Genomic DNA, 8610 nt, shown 5'->3' with positions numbered 1-8610 from the left:
TTTCTAAGCTATTACATAGAGCTTTTAGCTATTATTTTCAGGCTAACTTTTTACTGAAGTGATAAATTTGAAAAGGAAAGGACATAATTTTTGCAATAACATCTTTTGGTTTTTCTCTTTTTTTTTTTTTTTTGAGACAGGATCTCACTATGTAGCCCACACTATCCTTGAACTTATGATCTTCTTGCCTCAGCCTCCTCAGTGTGGGATTATAGGCCTGCACCATCACACCTGGCTAATAACAACACTTGGTAATAACAAAATCACAAATTTCAGTGATATTGTGTAACACTAGTATTTATCCCTCAAAGGCATCCATGGGCTAAAACTCAAATTAACAGCTTGGTTTTAATTTGTTAGACCACTGAAGATAGGGCGCTGTCTAGAATTCCCTCATCATTCCTGTAATAAGGGATCCATCCAAGGATCTCTTGAAGCTTAGATAGTGACATGTTTAAGTTCAAAGTTTTCAGGGAGGTAGAGCCATAATGAAAGCTCTGAATGGCTAAGTGGCTAAAGTGCTGACGTCATCTAGGATTTCGGTTAAGCACCTCACCACTGACCATGCTATGACAGGTGATACTTCAGTTAGAAGTTAGGCTGGCTTGGAGTCCAGGAAAGTAGATGCCTCCACTTTTGAGGAGCACTTCTTTCTTTCTTTCACTTCTTTCTCTCACACATTAGCCTGTACTCAGGTCTGAGCTGCTATAATTATGACAGCCCTGCACTCCAAGAGCTTGTTCTCATGGAGAGCATGGGTGACAAAGATGGCAGACCAGAAACAAGCTAACTTATTCCTGAGCATGAGTGAGATACTTCTGGGGGTGCTCAGAAATTACTGGCAGAGGTTTTGTGTGAGGTCATATTAAAAGCATGTTTATTTCCAACTCCTGATTCTTTCTTCCTTGCGGAGTGAGTGCTTGCTGTCTCTTCTTCCTTAATCTGTTAGAGAAGTTTTGAAGGAAAAACTGAGTATTCGTGCCCAGGCTCTTCCTCTTGTGTAGGAGTCTTGCTGTTAGCATCACAAATCCTGATCTTTCTACCAGGGACTAAAGAGGATGTGCCCCTCTCAGGAAGACTGTGGTTGTCTCTGGCCCCTGCTACCTGAGATTTGGGTGGGAGAGGAATGTGTCTAATTCTGAGTTTACCATTGGAAAGTACAGCAGGCTAGCAGATCTGAGCCACATTCTTCTGTAATATTTTTACCAGTAGTAAAGCTGATACTTTTCCTCCTGCCTTATTCTCAAATGTTTCAGGACCCAGGCAAAGAATGTAATAGTTCAGCAAGACTGTGAGAATATAATCAGCATGAAAAAAATTACTGGTCTTTATATAAACCAGTATTTCTTGGTTGAGGGAATTTCTTTTGTCCCCTCCCAGGGGACATTGTCCATGTCTGGAGACTTTTCAGGTTGTCATGATTAGGAGTGCTGGTGCTGTGGGCATCTAGTGTAGAGGCCAAGAATCTCCTGAAATCCTTTCATGAACAGGATGGCTCACCACAGGAAGGAATTATCTGACCCAAAATGTCAATAGTGCAGTGCCAAGGCTTAGCAATCAAACACAAGCAAGTGGCTTGTTAAAAGCTGTAATGAGAAAACTTCATTTATAATAGTAATCATGACAAAAAAAAGGAAAATATTTTGGAACAAACCTCACAATAAAGGTACCAGATCTACATGAAGAAAATAAATAGCACTACTGACAAACAAATGGAAAGACATCTCTCCCTCTTGGATAGGACATCTCAATCTTATCAAAATGTCAGTTCTCCCTAAGATGATTTATAGGTTTAATATGTTCTAATAAATATACCAACCAGCATACTTTTGTGGAGTTAGACAAATTGATAGCAAAGTTCATATAGGAAATAACATGAAAGAGTAAGTAGGACACACTAACAAAGCCTATATGGAAGACTAGCTCTACCTTTTTATTTATTTATTTATTTTTGGTGGTACTGGGGTTTGAACTCAGGACTTAATGCTTGCTTGGCAGCTACTTTACCACTTGAGCTACTCCTCTGGCCCCAGTTTTAAGGTTAAGGTTAAGTACTATTTTGTCTGGTGGTACTGGGTTTTGAACTCAGGGCCTTGTTCTTTCAATACAAAAATTCTATCACTTGAGCAACACCTCTTTATTTAAATGCACTACAGACCTCTATTGTTAAAAGTATAGGCCAGGTGCATGAACAGGTAGACATTCCAGTGGAACAGATTAAAAAGTTCAGGCCAGGCACAGTGTCTCACACCTGGAATTCCAGCTACTTGGAGATCTGGAAGATCAGAGTTCAAGACCAGCCCAGGCAAAAAGTTAGCAAGACTCCATCTCAACCAATAAGCCAGGTAGTGGTGGTGCATGCCTGTCATCCCAGCTACATGGAAGGTTGTAGCTAGGAGGGTCACCATCTGAGTCTAGGCCTGGGCAATGTGAATCCCTACCTGAAAACTAACTAAAGCAAAAAAGGGCTGGGAGGTGTGACTCAAGTAGATCACCTAAGCAAGTGTGAGGCTCTGAGTTCAAACCCCAGTAATAAAAAAATATCTAGAAATAGTCTTAAGTATATATGGGATTTTAGGTGTTAATCATTGAAGAAAAGATTGTTTAGTAGTTGAGACACTTGCATAGGCATGTTTATTGTAGCACTATTCACAATAACCAAGCTATGGAAAAAGAAAATGCACTGTGGACTATTATTCAGCCATAAAAGAATGAAATTATGATGGAACTGGAGATCATGTTAAAGGAAATAAGACAGACTCACAAAGACAGATGCATAATGTTTTTTCTCATAATATAGATGAAAAAATGAGGGACATGAACATAAAAGAGGGAGTACTGAGGGGGATTCCCAGTATGTAGTGGGAGGGGGAAAAGAGAGGGTGTATGTGTATTAGAATATAATAGAAATAAATTGCACACACATATAAAGAGGTCATAATGAAGCCCATTAAAATTTGAGATTTCAAAGTCAAAATAAGAGGGATTGGAGGGAGGGAGGATGAGAAAGTAATAGAGGGTGAATATGTTCAAAATGTAACATATGCAAGTAAGAAAATACCACAACAAAACCCTCACTTGGTAAAAGTTATATATAAATAAAAAATTAAAAAGAAGAAAAGCAGTAAATTCTGCTAAAACTTGCATAAAGTAAAATTTGCTTAGAGAAAGATTTTCTTTTTAATTTATTTTATTTTATACTTTAATTTTATTTTTGAATTAGCATAAGTTAATAATGTGAAGGGATTTCACTGTGTTAATTCCATACCTATTTACATTGGAATTTGAACAAGTTCACCTATAGGGAAAGGTTTTCTAAGTGTGAGTGCAAATTCAGATGACTTAAGAAAAAAATGGATTAATTTTAATTTTTAAAATTAAAAAATTACATCTTAAGCAATTCTGTATATTATATTTGTTTTATTATTATTTTTTCTCTTTTAATCATTTTTTTGTTGTGTTGGAGGTACATTGTGGCATTTACAAAAGTTCTTATAATATATAAAATATATCATACTTGAATTCACTCCCTACCTTATTTTTCTTTATCTCCTTCTCCCCCCATTCCTGGAATAATTTCCATAGGTATCATTTTTCCATTTACATACATGTGCACACAGTATTTGCTAGTATATCCACTCTCTTACATCCTTTACCCACCCCTTCCCCAATTCCGCTGGTACCAACTCCCTAGATAGGACCTGTTCAATACAATATAAAGAACCCTCAAAATTTGAAAGGAAGAAAAGATTAAAAATCCTATAGGAAAATGGACAAAACACATTAATGGACAATTTATACACAAGCACAGAAGGACCTTAAATATCAAACACCGAATTTCATTCATATAAAGAGTAACTCCAATTAAAACTACAAGATATCATTTCTTCATGTGTAAGATTGGCAAAAACCCCAAAGTGTGACACCATGACTTTGTTGATAAAACTATGGGGGCGGGGGAAGGTCACCCTGTACGCTGCTGGAAAGAACGCAAAGCCGGAAAGTCCATATAGACTTGTTGTTGGCCTGATAGACAATTTGTCTACCTGATGTCTTTGTGTATCTCTTTACACTTACCCTTTTAAAAAGTACTCTGATGGTTTTCCAACTCCATCCTCTCCTAGATCTGCATTTCAGACATCTTCTTTATCATCTTCTTAGTCTAATCTTCTTTGGAAATATGGAGAGTGCTTGTGGGATAGCCTTTCATTGTCTTGCACCATGATATTTGATGCTGTACTTGCTTAAATTTTGATCTTTCTTTTCTTCATCATCTTTGTGTTCTCGTTGGATAATTTCAGGCACTTGTAGAACTTCAAGCATCACCTACATAGTTGTTATCAATGTTCATTTAAAACACCTCATTAAGTCCTAGGTAAATTCTCATTCTCTTCTTATTCATACTCCTTCAAATTTGTTTCCATTCTATTCTATTTTAATTACTAAGGTCTACTTACTTCATAAGGTAGAAACTTTGTGATCATTGCTGTTTTTCCTTCTTTCTCATTGTCCACATGAAAAGATTATCATGTTCTAAGTATCCTTTGACTTGACCTCCTTTATTTCTGTGCCTGGGTTTAAGTCATTATGCCTCTCACCTGAGTTAGTGATAACTTTACTATTCTTATCAATGTTCATTTTCAACACTGCCAACCAAGTTTTTCCTAAAATCTGAATCTGATTATATCTATATAATGTTACACCTTTAAGATTCAATGTTCATATATATTCATTCTTTTATTGGTTCATGTATCAGTAGTTTTGGGCATCAATTATGTGCCAAGAGCTGTTCTGTGCCCAGGGACATAAAGGTAAGACACTGTCTCTTCCCTAATTGAAAAGCTTCCTTTGTTAGCATCTCAGGAATGTAAACAATAATGTTTTTCTCTCTCAGGGCTGTAATTTAAAAACATTAAATTTGGTCATCTGCTTTTCTTTTAAATCAAATGTTACTATCCTCCTTCCTGAATGATCCTGAAGCAAGATTTTCTTATCTTTTTTCATTGTTCTCTCATCATTTTTTGGAGTAGGAAATCCTGAAGATAGAAGTAATGAATGATATTGATGGTGATATGCTAATAATAATGAAACAACTAACACAGAGTGTTAGAGACATTAACAACTACATTACCATGCATTTAATTTCTGATTAAGATTTTTTTGAGGCAGGGTTCTTATTATGTGGTCCAGCATGTTTTGGAACTTGCTATGTAAGTTCCAAACTTGCGGTTCTCTTATTTCACCCTCCAAAGTGAAGGATTGATTATAGACGTGCAACCCCATGCTGCACAGGAAGTAATATTTGGATAAATAGACATCTGTATAATAGAATTAAAACTTCTAAATATGTGAGAATTTTACTTGAAATTTCTGTGTTTTCTAAGATAGATGTTTAGACTCATTGTTTGTTTGAAGAAAAAGGACCACATTTAAATGCATATTATAATGGAAAGGTAGGTTAAAACAATATGACAAGCTGGAATATACTGAGATAATATGAGTTCGAAATTGCTATTTGTTCACATTTCCCACTTGTTTTTGTCATATAGGACAATATGGGCTGAGTTCCTCTCTCCCTCCCTCCTCCCTTCCTTCCTTTCATCTTTCCTCTCTACCTCCATTTCTTCCTTCCTTTCTTCTTCTTGTTTTTTTTGCTGGTCCTAGGGTTTGAACTCAGGACCTTGTTGTTGCTAGGCAGGTGCTCTACCACCTAAGCCATGCCCCCAACCCTTGGAGGGCAGCATTTTCTTTTTTTTTGTTTTTGGTGGTCTGAGGTTTGAACTCAGGGCTTTGTACTTACAGGCAAGTGCTCTACTGCTTGAGCCACAAGCCCAGGTTAGAGTGAAGCATCTGACTCAGAATATTAAAGTAAATCAGAGCAGGTGCTAAGGCAACTGATGGAAGGAATAGCAGGGGAAAAAAAAAAAGAAACTTGCAGGAAATTAACATTTAGCTAATATGTGATAAGAATCAATCAAGAGAAGAAATAAAAGCATTTTTGATCTATTCTATAGAGAATTTTTTGGAGCCTAATTTGTAATAATTTTCTGGGAGTGAGAAAGGTAGGTTTCATTTAAAATGGTTTCAAGTAAATTAAAGATTATGGGAGGGTAGAATGAATGAGTCTCAGCTATGGTGAATATATATTTCTTTTTTTTCTAGACTGACTTGAGGGGGTTGGAAATGGCCCCCATAGATGCATTTGCGCATATTTCAAGTTCTCTTATCCCAGGAAACACCCAACTTCAAAGCACAGAAGACGCATTATATCAAGGGCTTGTTGTTCTCTCTAAACTGTTTTATCCAAATTAGTGTCTGGCCTGATACTCCAGAACTGCTGTCTTATTTTAGCTTTCTTAAAAGAACTTGAAACACTATTATCCCTGAAAGCTAAACACTGAACCAATAAGTCTTTGCAAGAGTTGAACCCTCTATTTAGAGAGAATGATCAGGAGAAAAATTTAAAAAGAACCTTTGGAGGAATGAAAGTAGGAATGATCCTTTATTTTAGTATATAATACTATTTTCTTCTAGAGATACTAAAAACTAAGTTAAAGTTAGAGATTTTAGAGGATACAGACACATCTCTTGAATTCAGAATAGGCTAATTTTATTTTGCTGTCAGTAAATAACTTTTTCTCTTAAAAGTGGACATGATTAAAAATGAATAACAATACAGTGTAAACCTTAGCATTCATTCAATCAAGTGTTTGACTAGAAATTATAGATATGTGGGCATTATTAGTGTCTTTCATTTTCTTGATAGAAATATAGTAGTCTATTTAGTATATTTCAATCCTATCATTTTGGAAGTTTAGATTTGAAATTAAATATTGTTTTAACCCATGTAAAGTTAGATGTTTGTTATATTGAAAGGGGTTTCACCTAATATTTTTCTTTAAAAAAATTCCAGAGCAATAATATATTGGTAGCAGATATAAAAATCTAGAGATGTATAAAGTGAGTTTTTTCCTCAAATCTATTTCTACTTTCTTGTTATCAGTTACATTAATAGCTCAGTGGCTGATATTCTATACCTTTCTTCATATTCATACCAGTGTATCCAAGGAGTATACACATATGCAAGCTTTCCAATAAAATACTACAGCATATGTAGTTGTACCCTTTGATTTTTTTTTGTGGAGACCTACAGATTAACATAAGCAAAATATTCCTTTTACTGGCTGGTTCATATGTTTATTCATATTACTGTAGGTAACATTTAAGATGATGACAGTTTTCTTTTACTATAAGATCCTTGTACTATATCCCTATGTTCTGATGCAGTCATTATTGTCCAACATGCACAGCAAGTAGAAATTTTGCTTTTAAGGATATTTGAGATTTTGCTTTGAATGGACATTGCTTAAAAACGTCAGCATGGCCCGGTGTGGGCACTGGTGCAGGCCATGGCTGCAACTTCTCTCTTGTCCACGTTGGCTGCTAAACTACGACTGGCACATAGCTGCGACCTCTGCCATTGCCCTTTACACCTTGCTGCAGTTTAATATAAAGCTACTGTCATTTCTGGAAGGAAACTGGCCCAGCAGATCAAGAAGCAAGTGCAATAGGAGGTGAAAGACTGGGTGGCAACTGGCAACAAGTGGCCACAGCTGAGCGTGATTCAGAGACTCCTGTAAGTCACTCCTATGTCCTCAATAAAACCAGGTCAGTTGCAGATATGGGAATCAACAGTGAGACTATTGTGAAACCAGCTTCAGTCTCAGAGGATGAGCAGTTGAATTTCATCAATAAACTATGATGAAAATGTGGATAACCTCCTTGCTCAGCTGGCACTCCCATTGATGAGAGAAAGATCTGTAATGCCATTTCTCCAGACAAGGATGTTGATGGCTCTCATGTAATTAATGTAGGGCAAATGTATTTGGACAAGTATTCCACGTTACCAGCTATCACATGGGATGTGTCCAACCCTAGGGAAGAATGTGGTTGTGACTGGAAGGTCAAAAAATTTTGGAATGCCCATCACAATGTTACTACACACAGATGGGGCACATGAAAGTCCTGGAGGTAATGCAACTGTTAAAATATCTCATGGATACACTCCCAAAGAACTGTTGGAGAAACCCAATTCTTGTGGATATTGTAGTATCTGCTTTAGGTATTCCAAATTTGATCACAACAGACATGATCAGAAAGGAACATTTGTCATTTATGTGGAAATAAAAAGAGTTCAAGATCCTGTAACTGGGAAATCCAAGTTGGTTGGAGATGTGGATTTTGGGGGAGTCAAGAAGAAAGCCAATGACATCATTCCAGTCCCTAGGGTGTTGGTCCCATGATAGTGGCAATGCTAATGAAGAATACCATTATTGCTGCAAAATAAGTGCTAAGGCCTGAAGAACTGGAAGTGCTGAAGTCTAAAGAGCGTGGAGTAGCCACCAGTTAACTGTGTCTCCCATACAATTAAGAGCACTCCAAGTCAATCCAAGGATCAAAGCAGACCAATAGAAATGCAATATTTTTTATTTATTCTGCTGAAATGGTTTAAAATGAAGCTTTGTATTTATTGAAAGCTTAAATGTGTGTGTGTGTGTGCACATGACTTTGTGGTACCTCACCAAATAACAACTGGTGTCATGCTGGATC

The 8610-nt window shown here is 36.6% G+C and overlaps 1 pseudogene; it reads left to right on the top strand.

Moving 5' to 3' along the window:
• The first annotated feature begins 7409 nt into the window (after positions 1-7409).
• Positions 7410-8410, top strand: LOC109702537 (bifunctional methylenetetrahydrofolate dehydrogenase/cyclohydrolase, mitochondrial pseudogene; annotated as a pseudogene).
• The last annotated feature ends 200 nt before the right edge of the window (positions 8411-8610 follow it).

Source organism: Castor canadensis, chromosome 6 (genome assembly GCF_047511655.1).
Source record: "Castor canadensis chromosome 6, mCasCan1.hap1v2, whole genome shotgun sequence".
Lineage (NCBI taxonomy): Eukaryota > Metazoa > Chordata > Mammalia > Rodentia > Castoridae > Castor > Castor canadensis.
The sequence above is the reverse complement of the archived record's forward strand: the minus strand, read 5'-3'. Positions and strand labels throughout refer to the sequence as shown.